Below are 17,023 nucleotides of genomic sequence, written 5' to 3' on the forward strand. Positions count from 1 at the left end.
CTTGTGGGTGTTTACTTACACCATGCGGCTGTGGTGATTATAGCGGTTAAGAAAAACATGTCGATTTTATGCTGTCTTTATTACAAGCATGCTCTGTTTTTAAAACATTTTGAACTTATAAAACTATTTTTTGAGATGCTTATGATTACAGAGTGTATGAACAGATATTTTAATCCCAGTTTCTTTGCAAAACATGTTCTGTGGACATGTGTATGCATGTGTTTATTTCACACCAATATGACACACTATATACACAGTACTGATCCAACAGCTTCCAAAAGTAGATTTTGCACCATACAGTAGGTGCCCTTTAAAACATTTGCAAAATTATTATCGTGGTCATCCAGTTTGGACTTAAAATTACAAGCATACAGTTTCACTCAAACAACCATATGTTCTATTAGACAGTAGAATTTGTTGTTCATTTTAAATTCCAGCCTTTCCAAATAATGCATTCATCTCTTAAGCCTTTTTCTTCCGCAGATAACAGCAAAACAGAGAGAGAAAAAGATTAATCAGTGCACTGAGTGCTTTTCAGAGCTGTCAGCTATAGATTACTGTTTTCCATACCATTTGAGATGTCCTTCAGACACTGCTTATTGAACGCTGAAGCGCAGACAGTCTTCAGAGGTATGAAAATGAGAGCACTGTTTCCAGACAGTAATTGGTTCTCTAGAGTCTCCTCTCACTTCAGAAAGAAAGAAGAAGTCTTGCCTTGCGTGACTTATTTTTGCTTGATGACAAAACTAAATAATAGAACTACATCAACCGAGATGACAAGACAAAAGACGCTYCTCAGGGACAAAGAGGTGTTTAATTTGAGGTAAATATCATTGAGTGTACTGTGTAGTGAACCAACATCTGCTACCTTTTGCAAGTCTGTAAAATTGTCCTGCATGTGAAGTTTCTCCTCAGCTGAAAGATCCAATTGGCCATAAAATTGCAGTCCGTCACTGAAATGTGTGGCGGCGGCGGGATCGCAAGCGACCTCTCATTACTCGACTTCCTCTCCTGCCATCCTGCATCTGGAATCAATTAGACATGTCTGGCGTTAACGAGAGAGAGAGAGAGAGAGAGAGAGAGAGAGAGAGAGAGAGAGAGAGAGAGAGAGCGTGCTGATGTGATTCACACGTGAGTCTGTGATGCTCTTTTATTGTTATTATGGCCCATCTGTTGCTTGCTGTGACCGAGGTGGTAAATCCCACTGGGGAATCCCTTCCTGGGGCATTTGTGCGACAGCAGTGCTTTCATTACCAGCTATAATTTAAACTTCCAGGAGAAGTAAAAGTTACTGAAAAGGTTTAATTTTCTGGCATTTCTTGCTGCATGATATATATAGCAATTAATTCACACATAAAATGCCGTGAGGGACTGGATATAAGTCTTGCGTTCAGATTTAAGATATACACTGTAAAACCCATCAGTCAACTTTATCAAATAAAATGAGTGTAGGTTACTCAAAATTTACTGAAAGTTATTTCTACCCATTTGTAATAAGTTTTAAACTCAGTGTTGAAGGTAATGGATTAATTAATTACCTCATTACTTAAATTGATTAAGTTTATAGTACTCATATAGATTAGTTTGTTTGTTTTTAACTCAAATGGTTTGTTGCAATCGGTTCCTTCAAACGGTTTGAGTTGAGTTGGGTTTTACAGTACTCAGCTGGTTTGAGTTCTTTTCATTGATTGGGTTTTACTGTGCTCAAATTGCTTTGTTTACTCAAATGGATTAAGTTCACAGTATTCAGTAGGATTACTTTTTTTTAACTTCAACGGTTTGTTGCAATCGGTTTGGTTAGATGCACTTGGTCATTAAAATTCAATTCATTTTTAATTTAATTATGATTATTTATTTACCCATTAAAATGGGTTGCTTAGAAACGATAACAATATGATGCATTTCGAATTGTAATTCACTTTAAAGTTGAATGAATCTTTAATATGAGATTTCATTAAAAGAATCAACATAGGCTCATTCTGAAAACGTAGCCCTTTATGCATTTCTGAAGATCTTGAATTATGTAGCTAGAGAAGGGATGTCAAACTCAATTCCTGGATGGCCGCGGCCCTACACAGTTTAGTTCTAACCTTAATTAAACACACCTGATCAAACTAATTGAGTCCTTCAGGCTTGTTTGAAACCTACATGTAAGTGTGTTGGAGCAGGGTTGGAACTAAACTGTGCAGGGCTCTCCAGGAATTGAGTTTGACATCCCTGAGCTAGAGGAACATATGGCTGCATTTCGTCTTTAAAACAAATGCTACGAGGTGGTATGATGCTTTTCCTTTTCTTGCTTACCTCGCTTACCTCCATGTGGACGGCTTTTCCACTGTTGCAAGATTGTCCAGTGGCTCATCGCGTACATCCGAAGATTTGAGATGCAGGGTGGTGTTGACTAAGACCATGGGGTTTAAGTGCGACAAAGAATGGTGCCGGAAAGCAGGTAAGACAAAAACAGAAGCTAAAAAAATAAAGTAAACAAGTAAATAAAAGGATGAGAATGTGGTAAAACCTGAAAATGTGGCAAAAGTCAGGTTACTGTAAGGACTTTTCTTTTTCTAGATTGCTTTTCAAAACACCATGCATGTCAATCTGTGCTTTTTAAAACACTATTGGTTGGTTTTAGGGAATTGGGTGGAAAGGGGAGTCAGTCAGTAAGTCAGTCGACAGCGGCCTCTGTTGGATTTACACAAGAAGAGCAGGCATGAATGGCACTTACAAGAGAAATTTGAGATCTCAAATAGCGTACACAGCAGCCTCTGATGGAGTCGCAAAAACTGCCTGGGACATATTTGGCACTCTCTGGAAATCTATATAAGGGTACGTAATCATAATAAGCCTGGGATGAAAAGACTAGTTCATTGCAAGTTTGACATTGATTTATTATAATGAATTATTTAAATAAAAAGTTATGTTGATTCATGAAATATGATCGTTTCCCACATGAAAAGAATTGTTGTAATAATACAGTAGTCTGGCATTCATTAACAAAAAGTCCTAAATACTACAATATATACAGTATAATACACATACTATAAATTAGTAAAGTATTTTTTCATGTGGGTTAACAGACTCATTGAAAAGAAGTGACTAAAAATATCACAAAACATACACTACCTGACAAAATCTTGTCATCGATTCCAGTTGTAAGAGCAACAAATAATAACATGACTTCTAGTTGATCATTTGGAAAAGTGACAGAAGGTAGATTTTTCGGATGAATCATCTGTTGAACTGCATCAATTATCACAAATAATGCAGACCCTACAGAATACCTATTGGAACCCGCATGGACCCAAGGTTCTCACAGAAATCAGTCAAGTTTGGTGAAGGAAAATCATGGTTTGGGGTTACATTCAATATGGGGCAGCAACGGGCACTCTGGCAAGCTCTAGGTGAAGATTGGGGTGGGGGGGGGGGGTTCTAAAATATATACAATTTTAAGTCAATAGTAGTTCTATTAGTCATTTATATAATAGTAAATACATAAAAAATATTTATAATGAAGTGTAGTCAAGTAAACGTTTCCCATAATAAAATACTCTTCAATTCTGTCCAAAAAACATACAATGAAAAAAATCCTGTACATCAAAATACTATCCATATAGCTTTAACATTTAAATCCATGAGCTTCTATGAGGTAATACTTGAAAAAAAAAAAAGTTTGTCTGACATACCATGTATATGGTATCTACTATGCTTTCATTGTAAGTCAGTAGATTACATGAAGGCTCCATGTGGTGTTTCTATAGCTCGACTTTAGCAACATCATTTATGTTCTCCTTCCATCTCAAAGCCTAATGAATGCTTTGCCTGTTAGGTACGTCAGTGGCTTGTCTCGAACGCACCTCCTCCATAGCAGTAATGATTTTTCGCCGACAGCAGTGGGAACCCATTATTTAGCCCTGAAATAATACGTTAACAATATAATGGTAGGTCTCTTGATGTGAATGGCTCAAGGATTCTGTTTTGAAGTCGTGCCAGTCGATTAACTGTGGCGAAGACCAAGAGCTCGGGAGTGCCGGAGTGGGACAGCATTTAATTGCGTTGGTTACGAAGGAGTGTAAGTTAAAGTGTTTGGAAACGGCAGTGTGTTAAAGCCAGACCTGTGTGATATATGGCTGTGGTGTCGCTATATATTTTTTTCTTTAAAATACCACCAGGCCTGGACCATAAACTTAGGTGACGGTCATCTGCTCTGCTATGCTCTGGTTTTACCTTCACATGAGCATGAGAGTGAGGGAATGTATGTCTGGATATGTGTGTGTGTGTGTGTGTGTGTGTGTGTGTGTGTGTGTGTGTGTGTGTGTGTGTGTTTGGGCTTTAATGATGTAACACTTGGCCCTGACTGGGTGGTTTTGAAGGCAGTTCATGGTATTTCCCCCAGTAATTACCTATTCTGCATTAGCACTGATGGAGGCTGGCCTTGACCCACCAGTGAAGTCATTTGAAGCCTTTTCAGACAAAAGCCAATAAAAACCCACCTGCCTGGCAGTGCGCAGGCTGACTGGGACACTGAACTGCTCCATAATTGTGAGGAAACTGGTTGTGATTTTCAGAGCCGCCCTCTTTGTCTGCTCTATTCACGGCAGCGCAGTTTTGATCTGAGGGTGTAATTTAACTCGCTAAAACTGAAATGGCCTCTGAGGCCGTTTGAAGATGATGAAGTGCACTTTGACAGCACTACATGTATGAGAAATATTACTTTAAAGCATTAAGTAGGGTTTTAGGCTCTCTGACGAAAATGTGAACGGCGGTAAACTGCCACAGTTTTAGTGTGTTGCGGGTGGTCGGCAGGGTAATGGATAAGTTGTTGCTAGGGGTGGCGCTTTGGTTAACTTAAACTAATTTATAAAATAGTACATTTACTAAAATAAAGTTTAAGCATTTATTAAATTTAAGACCTTAAAAGTCATGACTTGTTCATATTGAAGTGTGAAAATGGTCACTTTATTTTGTTGGTCCATTTGTTGAATTAAGTTACATTGCATCTACATGCTAACTAATTTTCAATAGATTATAAGGTTAGGTTGGGGTTACGTTTGGGGTTAGGGTTAGGCTTAGTGTAAGTTGACACGTACTTGTAAACTTTCTTATAGTCAGATAAATGTCTGTTAAAGGAGCAGTACCAACAGATATTAAGCAAACAGTCTACTGAAACATTTGTGCTGAAATCAATCATTTGAAAACAGCCAAAAGCTTATAAACGTATGTATGATGTACAAAATGGAATGCCTCAATAAATCTGATCTGCCTGTTTACATTATAGTCACATTGTCACATATCCGATTCATATCTGATTTATTTTTACATATAAAGTCGACCAAAAACCAGTCACTGAATATCCAAATGCATGCGTTTTTGTTTTTTTACTTCATGTTTACATGGTCATTGAACATTGATATGTGCAAAAAATTTGGAACTGGGTCACATTTAGCTGGCAGTGTAAAGGGTTCTAAGATATATATTGATCGCTACCATGCCAAAAGGTTTTGTTTGGGTTAAAGTAGGGTAAGCAAAAACTTAAATGTCCCACATAAGCACTTGAAAATGTGCATTTTTTATTTGAAATTTGAAGTAATCTAAACTCAAACATGAAGACAGGGCAGGACATATATTAGACATATATTAGCTACCTCCCCTTTATACAAAAACCGCCATTAGCATTTGATTTTATCACAGCTCTGCCAGTGAGTTGAGATCAAGTACATTAAACGAGCAGCATCTTAAAGGAGGCGGGGCATGTCAGACACTTGCATTTGATTGGTCAGTAGATTTGATGAGAAATGGAAGTATGGGGGGATGTCAGAAAATAAATTGTTGTTCCATTAAGGTGGAAGTGACAAACTGCAAGCTTTACATGTTTATATCATGTCTTCTAACTGAATTTTGTCCCTGTTTTGGAACACACTAGCTTATCCCTACAACTAACAAATTTAAAAAACTTTAATTAAATTTTACAGGACCTTAAAAGATATTGTTAGGACACAATAAATATTCTACTCACCTTAACTTAAAAGAATATAACCTATAATAAACTACCAACAAAGGGCAACATGCAAACATATTAATCACTACTATAAAGATCCCATCATAGACTCTTTAAGTGCTTGCTTATTTAAATCCAAACAGCGTGGAACCAGGGATCATAAAATGTTTGTCCAGTATAAATATAAGAGCAATCATATTTTCATAACTGATGAACAAACACATCTAAAAAAAAAAAAAAAAAAAAAACTTTTTTTTCTTTTAAAAGACACTATCATAGATAGCATAGAGGTTAAGTGGTTAGCACTGTCGCCTCTCAGCAAGAAGGTCGCTGGTTTAAGTCGCGGGGTCAGTTGGCATTTCTGTTTATGTGTGTTCTCCCTGTGTTTGCGTGGGTTTCCTCCGAGTGCTCCGGTTTCCTTCACAGTCCAAATAGATGCACTATAGGTGAATTGGGTGATCACAATTGGCCATAGTGTATGAGTGTGTGTGAATGTGAGTGTGTATGGGTGTTTCACAGTATTTTTGTGTACATTTACAAATTAGTTTAATGCTATTAACAACAGCTTTCTTACAAATAAGTTGATCAGTTTTACTATATTGTTATGTGACCTGTATTGGAATGTTGTCTCTAGTGAGTGTAACATGAGGTAATTTAATGTGAAATGCAAATTTACCTCTTTGCACTTGAAATGGGTAAGATTTCCTTATAGAAGTTTAACTTAGCCTATCACAGTTACTCATAAGCCAAGTTATGAATCTCATTCAGTTGATGTAACTGGTAGTGTTAGTTCACCAAGTAGTGCATGTAACTGAACCAACATCTGTGTTGATCCTGGAACAACATTCCAATCAGCCAATCAAAATTAAGAGATAAATGTGTGATTTCTGTTAAGTTTAGGCTTAATTTAGGGTTATGTACATAATTGTTATCTAACTATATTTCACCTCTGATCTTGGAAATAATTTACAGTTAAGGGTGGGGATTAGGTATAGACAGAGCTGTGTGTGAGGCGTTCCACAGAAACGTGTTACTGTAATCTAATTATGTTTTTGAGGAACGCAGCAATGTAACGAATTAACTTTTACATTTGTTTAATTTGATTACAGTTACTAAAGTCAATGTAACTGCATTACTTACATTACAAATATAATATTTAGAAGAAAAAAATGCTTCCGCTGCACCGTCAGTTAATAAGCATTCGCATTTAAATTACTGGAGAACGCCAGCCGAAATGGTTGCTGTCGAGAGCGGTTGCTTCTTCAAGTGACATTAAATGCAGACATTACTTTGATTTCATTGAGCGGAAAAACAAAAATATTTTTGTGAAATTCAGTCCATGTACCGTCTCTAAAAGAACGTTCGACTGCTTTTAACTCGACCAGTAACTTGTTCAAGAATTTAAACAAGTTGAACAGCAACAAAAACATGGCGGCCAACTCAGCCTAAACAGGCTAAATTGAATTTTTGTGCAGGATTGGGAGTGAAGGTATCTTCTACATGTGAAGAGGAGCGTAGCTGCTTATGGGGTCGTTCACATATTGTGTCCTTTGTGCACATGCACATATTGGGAGCACCTTTTCCAGTCGCACCAGTTGAAAACCACATGACAAGAACTGACGATCAGTTTCATACTTTGTAAGGAATATACACATTTCGGTAGACTAATTACCTCAGACAAACACAGAACACCCATACAATGCAGTGCTTTTTCATACTATGGATGTAAATGGTTACAGGTATTCAGTTTACAGGTTTGGAACAAGTAAATGATGAGAGAATTTTAAGTTTTGGGTGAACTAACTCTTTAGCTCTTTTGAATATGTCAAGCTTCTGTGATCATTCATTCATTCATTTTCTTTTTGGCTTAGTCCCTTTATTAATCCGGGGATGCCACAGCGGAATGAACCGCCAACTTATCCAGCATGTTTTACGCAGCGGATGCCCTTTCAGCTGCAACCCATCTCTGGGAAAGAACCATACACACTCATTCACACTCATACACTACAATTTAGCCTACCCAATTCACCTGTACCACGTCTTTGGACTTGTGGGGGAAACCTGAGTACCCGGAGGAAACCCACGCGAACGCAGGGAGAACATGCAAACTCCACACAGAAACGGCAACTGACCCAGCCGAGGCTCGAACCAGCGACCTTCTTGCTGTGACATGACAGCACAACCTACTGCGCCACTGCGTCACCCTTCTGTGATCAACCCATTGTGAAGTTTTTAAGTGAATATTAAATTACTGAAGGAGCTGCAGTATATTTTGTATTTTTATAGTCATATTTTATATGTTTTAAAAGTAACTTCAAAGTAAAGTAATTAGTAATCTAATTACTTTTTACATTATGTAATTAGTAATGTAATCACATCACAATTGGTCACAGTAGTAATAAGTCATTTGTAATTGATTTCTTTTTAAAAGTAACTTACCCAACACTGCTGGGTATAGATTACATTTTCAAAAAAAAAAAAAAAATTATGTTTTCAAACAAAAATTATGTTTTAGGATCGCATCCAGGGCCGGCACGTCCATAGAGGCGACCTAGGCGACCGCTGAGGGCGGCAGAATAGAGAGGGTGGCGCCCGCAACACCTCCCTCACCCCCTGCTGCCTCAGTTATATCTGCGCCTAGGCGGCAGAATAGAGATGCTGGCATCTACGACACCTCCCTCAACACCCGCTTCCTCAGTTATGTCCGCGACACCTCCCTCAACACCCACGTCCTCAGTTAACTCCGGGTTTAGGGCGGCATGACTGTCCTTTGCCAAGAGCGGCAGTTCAGCTTGCTTCGGCCCTGATCGGATCCTACTTGGAACAGTCACACCCACCTTGATTTAACAGGCTGGAGAGTGTATTTGTTATCAAGGATCTTGGGCAATTCACCTAAGAGGATGTGCTCATAGACTACCTAGTGTATCAGAGAGTAAAACAGTGACGATTCTTCCTGTCATGGCTCATTCAGGTGTGAACGGAGGTCATTGTTAGTGTAAAAAAAGTGTTTTCCAAAGCCAAAAAAATGTTTAAAAAATGGCGAGCCAGCCAGGAGGTCTGGATGAGCTTGTGAGACTCAACGCAACGCCTCCTCCCGTGGTTTCCTTCGAACAACTCAGGGGAGCATCGAGGTTTCGGAAAGTCAGCAAGTGTTTATAACAGCTCGGCTTCTGATAAATTCAAACTGACATTTACTTAGAGTAGCGCTTCCGAGTCAGCGCACAGGATGGAGCAAACAAAAACAGACAGGCTGAGATTGCACAAAAAATGCTGGAGAGCTGACAGACAAACAGTTGGAGGAAAAGTTGATTTGGTTAAGCCGTGAACAGTGAGTGTGGGAAGAATGAAATGTATGAACACGGCCGCTCCACTGACACATTTGATGCAGATGACGGTTGCCTGAAGCCTGAATTCGGATAATGTTTGCATTGTTTAGACTTAATGAACGTGACTTTTAACTATAGGTGAGCGTTTTAAACAGGTCAGGAGACACAGTGAATCAGTGTGTTTGTTTGGCATGTGTGTAAGTGTGAGTGTCTGTGTACCAGATGTAGTGCTCTGAGAGTCCCCGGCTCTGTAGGCGGTGGGTGTTTCTGATTGTGTCGGCAGCCATATGGAGAAAGGAGGTTTGGAAACATCCCATTACAAGTCGTACATCAGAGGCCTGACAGCCTCGTTCAGTCCTGTTTTCATTTCAGTCACGAGTGCAGCTGCTCCAAGCCTCCGGATCCCAATCGCCTCCTTAACCCCTCACACACACACCTACACACACATACACACATACTGTACAGTACATACACATCAGAGAGCTGTGTGCCACCTTAAACACTTCATCTCATCATTATATTACACAGAAATGTCTGCGATCAGCCATCTTGAATTGCGGGTGAAACTTTTTTTTTTTTTTTTTTTTGCTGCTTCTTCTTTACAGTTTGTTCAATCTTTACCCAATGGAAAACATCCAGACTGTATATAACTAACTTATTAAATTGCATATATACTCATATTAGGGACTTATCTGAGACTGTAGCTGTTTGGTGACAGTGCCACCTATTGATCCAAAACTCAAATATTCAATTTACTTTTATTCATCTCCTAAAATGCCTTTTTTTGTGTGGTTGAAGGTCTGGGCTTAAGGAAAATAGTTGGATTTAAATGTGCATCTTGGCCTTGTCCTTTTTTTTGGATCTTGCTTAATCTGATACGCATGCTACGATTGCATTGCTTGGCCACATGATTGCTACTTGTCTTGATTCTTTCTAAACATTTTGGTCTCTCAAAGGGTGTTTAAATATGGAATTTCTACAGCGTTTTAAAAATATACTGTATGTTTTCATAAAAAGCTTTCTGATCCTTAAATTGTCACTCTGCTGCTTTGGCATGTGCACTTCTTGTTGAGGGTGATCCAGCATTGCGTTTTGTAAAAAATATTCATACAATATTTAGTCAAATCTATCTATCTATCTATCTTTCTATCTATCTATCTATCTATCTATCTATCTATCTATCTATCTATCTATCTATCTATCTATCTATCTATCTATCTATCTATCTATCTATCTATCTATCTATCTATCTATCTATTTATCTATCCATCTATCCATCCATCCATCCATCCATCCATCCATCCATCCATCCATCCATCCATCCTACCATTCATTCATCCATCCATTCATTGCCTCATAGCAAGAAGGTTGCTGGTTTGAGTCCTGGCTGGGCCTGTTGACATTTCTGTGTGGAGTTTGCATGTTCTCCCCATGTTGTCGTAGGTTTCTTCCGGACATGCGGAAGAGGTGAATTGAATAAACTATTGGTCTTTGTGTGTGTGTGTGTGTGTGTGTGTGTGTGTGTGTGTGTGTGTGTGTGTGTTTGTGTGTGTTTGTGTGTGTGTATGCGTGCGTGTGTGCGTGCGTGCGTGCGTGCGTGTGTGTGTGTGTGTGTGAATGAGTGTTTATGGGTGTTTCCCAGTACTGGGGTGCGGCTGGAAGGGCATCTGCTGTGTAAAACATATGCTTGAATAGTTTCTTTTATTCCACTGTGAAATAGAGACTAAGCTGAAGGAAAAGTAATGAATTATTCCAAAATTTTTTTTATAAAACGTTTATTAAATGGTTAATTGGTAATCTCTTTAATATAAATATTATCATTTAATATCTATGCTTTTTATTGTGTTATTTGCATCTTGGTCTGAATCAAGTAATTCATTACGAAATTTTACAATACTCATTATAAATATGTTTTTTTTAACAAATTGCAATGCTGGACAACATTTTTGCGTTGTCTTTTATTATTGTATAGTATTTATTTTTATATAATTTTTTTCTTTTTCATAAATCTCTAAAAGGGCACTTATAATGAAAATTATCTTTTGTAAGCTGTTTGGACAGAACTGTTTGCTGGTATAGTGTGTCCACAGTCATACTGAGGTGATATAAACATAATAAGTCTCTTTTTTTAAATTTACTAAAGTTAAAATATGATCCAAACCCATATCATATTTAAAGATCCAGCCATTTCTTGTTTATTTCACCCATATTGTGTTTTATTTTAGCACAGTGTTTCAGTTTCAGGACTCTCCTTAACACAACTGATCAAAGTCATTCCGCCAAAAACATGGTGGTCCAATTTTTTGTCCCTGAAAACTCCCAAAAGTGAAACAAACAACCCAATGAAGATGACTAAAACGCTTTGCCTCTCTCTGTATCATCATGGGCAGTGAGGTAAAATTCAGATACACACTATGCATCATAAAATACGTCAAATTATTCCAAAGTTGGACACTCAGGATGAAGCTTATCCCACTTAAGGGAATGCTTGAATCTGAGCGTGAAGGAGCAACCTGAACATCTGTTTCTTCAAGCATACATAGATAAAAACACTCTCTGTTCACAAAAACTCACATTTGTTAATGACGAAAATGATTGCAATGCCAGAAATGATTCTTGATCTTCTCAAGCAACAGACAGCCACAGCATCCAGCAACCTTCTCCTACCCCAGGGCCAAATTTCCACCAGAAATCAAACGCTGGAAGGGATCTTACATGTTGGGATCTTCCAGTAAATCAGGTCGATCAAATGAGTTAATGTCTGACTGGCAAGCATCATTTGTCACGCAGCTCATGTTTGGATTGTGCCAAAATCCACACTTAGATTGGCGACTTTGTGACCTTATCCAGAATAATTGGCACAACTCCTTCATTCAAGCCTCTCTGGAATCGTGTTTGTTTCTGATGCACTGTAAAACACTAATATGTCTTCTGTCGCAATGGGACAAATCTCTTCAAAGCACTTTATCCCCATGAGAACTGTATTAAATGTACTGTGTGGATTTGGTGCGGTGACAGTGCTTGGAAAGTTCACTGATAAAAGCCAGAAAGGAAAACGAGTCTGACTTCACACACTGTCTCTCCTCAAACACACCTCTCTCTCTCTCTCTCTCTCTCTCTCTCTCTCTCTCTCTCTCTCTCTCTCTCTCTCTCTCTCTGTCATTGATTTGTTTCTGCATTACAGCGTAGCCTGATGATGTCATGATTTGTGAGAGCACTGACAGCATGGCATTAAGGCCAAACCAACTTTTCTGACATTTTAAAAGTGACTTTCTTTTCTTAAATTTTGTCCTGAGAAAGTTTCTTCTGCTCATCAATGCAAAATATATTTGATAAAAATGTGGAAAACAGTGAAATAACAAAATATAATTTTTGTTTATAAGCTTTTATTTAAACAAATTTTGAAACATAAATTATTCCTTTGATACAAAGCTGAATTTTTAGCAAGATTACTCCAGTAATCATTAGAAATCACTTTAATATGCAAATCTGATGCTTAAAAACATTTCTGATTACTATCAGTGTTAAAAACACATGTGCAGCTATATCCAGAATATATTAATGTTTTTTTTTTCTTAAAAATGCATTTATTCACATTAAAAAAAATATTAGACGTGACAATATGTTTCAAAATGCTTATTTAAAACAAATGTTATAAAATATAATGGGCTGCACGGTGGTGCAGTGGGTAGCATGTTCCCCTCACAGCAAGAAGGTCACTGGTACGAGCCTCGGCTGGGTCAGTTGGCATTTCTGTGTGGAGTTTGCATGTTTCGGTTTCCCCCACAAGTCCAAATACATGCAGTACAGGTGAATTGGGTATAGGCTAAATTGTCCGTAGTGTATGAGTGTGAACGAGTGTGTATAGATGTCTCCCAGTGATGGGTTGCAGCTGGAAGGGCATCCACTGTGTAAAAACATATGCTGGATAAGTTGGCGGGTAATTCCACTCTGGCGACCCCGGATTAATAAAGGGACTTAGCCGAAAAGAAAATGAATTATTAAATAAATATATAATCATTTTCCTTTTTTAGTTTTTTTGTTCGACAATTTCAAGCTTTCAATACTTAATAAATTTTAAACATTTTAATGCATATGAAATGTTAGTTGGTGGTTCATTCCGCTGTGGAGACCCATGATATATAAGGGACTGATCCAAAGTAATACATGAAAATTTTGAAGAACTGCCCTTATAATTATTCATTCATTCACTGTCTTTTCAGCTTAGTCCCTTTATTAATCAGGGGTCGTCACCGTGGAATGAACCACAAACTTATCAAGCAGATGTTCAAGGATGTCCTTTTAGCTGCAACCCAACACTAGGAAACACCCATTCACACTCTACTACAATCAATTTAGTTTATTCAATTCACCTAGCACATGTCTTTTAACTTTAGGGGAAACCGGAGCATCCAAAGGAACACGGGGAGAACATGCAAACTTCACACTGCACCACCGTGGTGCCCTCTTATAATCATATAAAGACTAATTATATAGACTACTGTATAATTTTCAAATGGCTACAAATTATAAATATGGCCAAACTTCTCCTGAAAAACCTTTCACACAATCTAACATATACATTGTGTCAATAGATTTCATTCATTCATTTTCTTTTCAGCTCAGTCACTTTATTAATCTGGGGTCGCCACAGCGGAATGAATCGCCAACTAATCCAGCATAAGTTTTACACAGTGGATGCCCTTCCAGCAGCCTTCTTGCTGTGAGGCGACCAGATTTTTATTTGTTTATTTTATTAATTCATTTATTTTTGTAAACATTTCAAGCTATCAGAATTTCATCTAACATTCTGACAAACAAATAATAGCAACTGCATAAATTGCACATTTTTCACTGGGTTTATTGCTTTAACATGTCAGGTTTATTTTAAAATGTTATTTTAGCGTTTTCCTTTTTGCATAAAAATTATATTTTTAGAATTATATATTATTTTATTTTTATCAAAGAACATTTCAGCGAACTGTTTAATTTTTTCTTACAGTCAAAAATATTTTACAATCTAAAGAAATGCATTCTTCTAAAAAGATTCTTTAAAACAGTAATATTCAATGTTTTTCAGTGCCAATAAAGAACCCTAATTAAAATTAAACACTTGATTTTGATTTAATTAATCATAAGCTCTAAGTTGACAACAACAATGCTAACTCCTTATTACAAACCTGGAATAACTAACAAAAGCTGATAGCGCCCTCATGTGGTCATGAAGGAATAATAGAGAAAACAGTCAAGATTACTAAGTATAAAATTATGTAAATATTTCCATCCTCCATCACATACCTGTGGGATTGTCTAATTTAACTATAATGACCTGATCATTTTGCACACTGGCATGTAATTACTACAACTAAGTTTTTTTCTATTACAGCTAAACTACCACAAGGTGGAGATGTTGTAATCTAAATTCCAAACCATGACTGTATAAAACAAGCAATTTTCCTGTGGTTAGAGGAAATTTCAAAGATGGATCGCTAAATCTGGTTATTTCAGCTACTAAATAATTTGTCCTCTCACTATTAGGTTTCCTGCCCTTGCTATTTTCAGCACGGCAATTTAAAAGAACTTTATCCGCAAGGCATTTATGAGCTTTTATTTGATCTCCTGTCTGTTCCTTTAACAAAAAAGTCCATTATATTCACTGAATTATGCAACCGGGCGCCTCTTTATTCATCTGTGGTCAAGATGTTGATTTTGGAGCTGAGGATTATGGGAAGTAAAGTGCTCGGAGTGCTGTGGGTCAAGCCTGAGAGGAGAAATCAAACAAACAGACGTTTAAAGCTGCTTCACTGGACACGTACAGATGCACAGCACTAAAACTGCTCAAAATGTATGAGTTCTGTCTCTGCAAGTCTATTATCCGACGCTGCAGAACAATGAACGAGGATGAAATGCAGTGATCACCTCAGGGCTGAGATGTGTGGGAGAGAAAACTAGATTTTTCTGGAAGAACCGCGAGGAACGATGCCCTGGAAATCAGACTGGAAACACTGGTTGCTGAGGGAGGCACTGAGGTATATTAAGTAGAGCAGATACTGATATTTTGAGGCCAGTTCATTGGCAATAATGATATGGTTTTAACATGATAGTTCACCCAAAAATGAAAATGTACTCATTTACTCACCCTCATGGTTTAAACACTAAGACATTTCGAGAAAAAGCTGTGTTGACTTAAAAGAATATCAAATATTGAAGTCAATGATGGTAACAGGTTTCCAGCTTTTATTAAAATATCTTCAATTGTGTTCAACAGTAAAAAAAGAAACTCACAAAGGTTTGAAACAAGTGTAAGTTATTGAAGTAAATTTTACTGTGTTCCCCTCAGATTAACATAAACAATAAAACCAGGTAATTTTTTGTACAGCGGTCAAAATATCATTGAAATGATTAACTTATATTTATGTCTTGTATGTTTTAGTTCCTAAATTGTTTTTGTTATTAGAATAATTATGTTTGCTAGTTGAAATGACCCAAACTGTTTTTAAAGGGATAGTTCACCCCAAAAAGCTTGCTGTCAACATAAATTCTCCCTCATGTGGTTTTAAATCTTTATGAGTTTCTTTCTTCTGTTACTAAAGATGTTTTAAAGAATGCTGGTTGCTGGCAGCCTGTTGCCAACTATTTTAAATGAAAAGTAGTTAAAACCTGCCCGAAAAGTAGCTAAATGTTGGCAGATGACATCACATATTAATTTGCATATCGGTGACGTCATCACATAGTATCTGACAAGCACAAGCCTGTCATGTTTCTACTCTCTGAGGCGCCGTGTCTTATATTATATTAAAACATTACATGCAGATGCACAATAAATAGGTTCTTATTAACATATTACTTTGTGTGATGAGGTCATTGCGTAATCGCAACTCAAAACTTCATCTTTACGTTGTATACAAAATAATTAATGTTTTCTCAAATTGACTGGCCATCTCAGCTAAAACATTATTTAAAATATGTCCATTTAGATTTGTATGAAAAATATAGTTGACTATTTGCAAAAGTAATACAAACACTTTTTGATAATATTTTTTTTAATTTTTAAATATAACACAGATAATTAACTGTTATTCTTTTAAACAACCATAGCTTGTGTACTTACTCTTTTGAACTTGTGAAAGTGACAACAGTTATAGCACCATTGAAATTTATTGCTACCTAAATTACCAACAATTATATATGCTATCAAATATCAATGAATTACCAGTTCTGAAAAACAATCTGAGCTAGCAATTTACTTTACTGAGTGAAGCCTGCAGCCACTGCTCTTTTGAGTCACTTTTTAAAAATTGCTAAAAGTAGCCAAACGAATGTTACAAATTGCTAAATTTTGTTGCTTTTTGGAAAAAAAAAGTTGCTAGGGTAGTATAAAAGGTTGCTAAATCTAGCAACAAAATTGCTAAGTTGGCAACACTGGCTGGCATGTCTTAACATTAACGTTTTTGATCACCAGCCTCTGTGGCTAGCAGTTTTCCAACATTACTAGCCATTCACCATTTTCACAAGCCACAATAACAGTTTATATGCATAAAATTTTATTTCGGCATGCTAAAATTAATTGAATGATGGTACATTTTGTGTTATTTCCACATGACTCCTCATTAATTTTACTCTTTTGTGTGTTGTGTATCAGCATGAGCAATTGGGTTGGGGTTTTATAGTGTCTCATAGTGTTGTTTTTATTTCACATGACTTT

The 17,023-nt window shown here is 37.1% G+C and overlaps 2 long non-coding RNA genes across 2 annotated transcripts in view; both read left to right on the top strand.

Moving 5' to 3' along the window:
- Positions 1-483: 483 nt before the first annotated feature.
- LOC141379127 (uncharacterized) lies at positions 484-3,653 on the top strand. Its single transcript, XR_012395128.1, has 4 exons — positions 484-823; positions 905-1,131; positions 2,343-2,446; positions 2,630-3,653. It is a non-coding gene; the product is annotated as an uncharacterized lncRNA (long non-coding RNA).
- Positions 3,654-15,094: 11,441 nt separating this feature from the next.
- Positions 15,095-17,023, top strand: part of LOC141379126 (uncharacterized) — a 39,722-nt gene continuing 37,793 nt past the window's right edge. Inside the window, exon 1 of the long non-coding RNA XR_012395127.1 lies at positions 15,095-15,347. This is a non-coding gene — a long non-coding RNA (uncharacterized lncRNA). The remainder of the gene's footprint in view (positions 15,348-17,023) is intronic.

This window comes from Danio rerio, chromosome 19, assembly GCF_049306965.1.
Source record: "Danio rerio strain Tuebingen ecotype United States chromosome 19, GRCz12tu, whole genome shotgun sequence".
NCBI classification, from domain to species: Eukaryota; Metazoa; Chordata; class Actinopteri; order Cypriniformes; family Danionidae; genus Danio; species Danio rerio.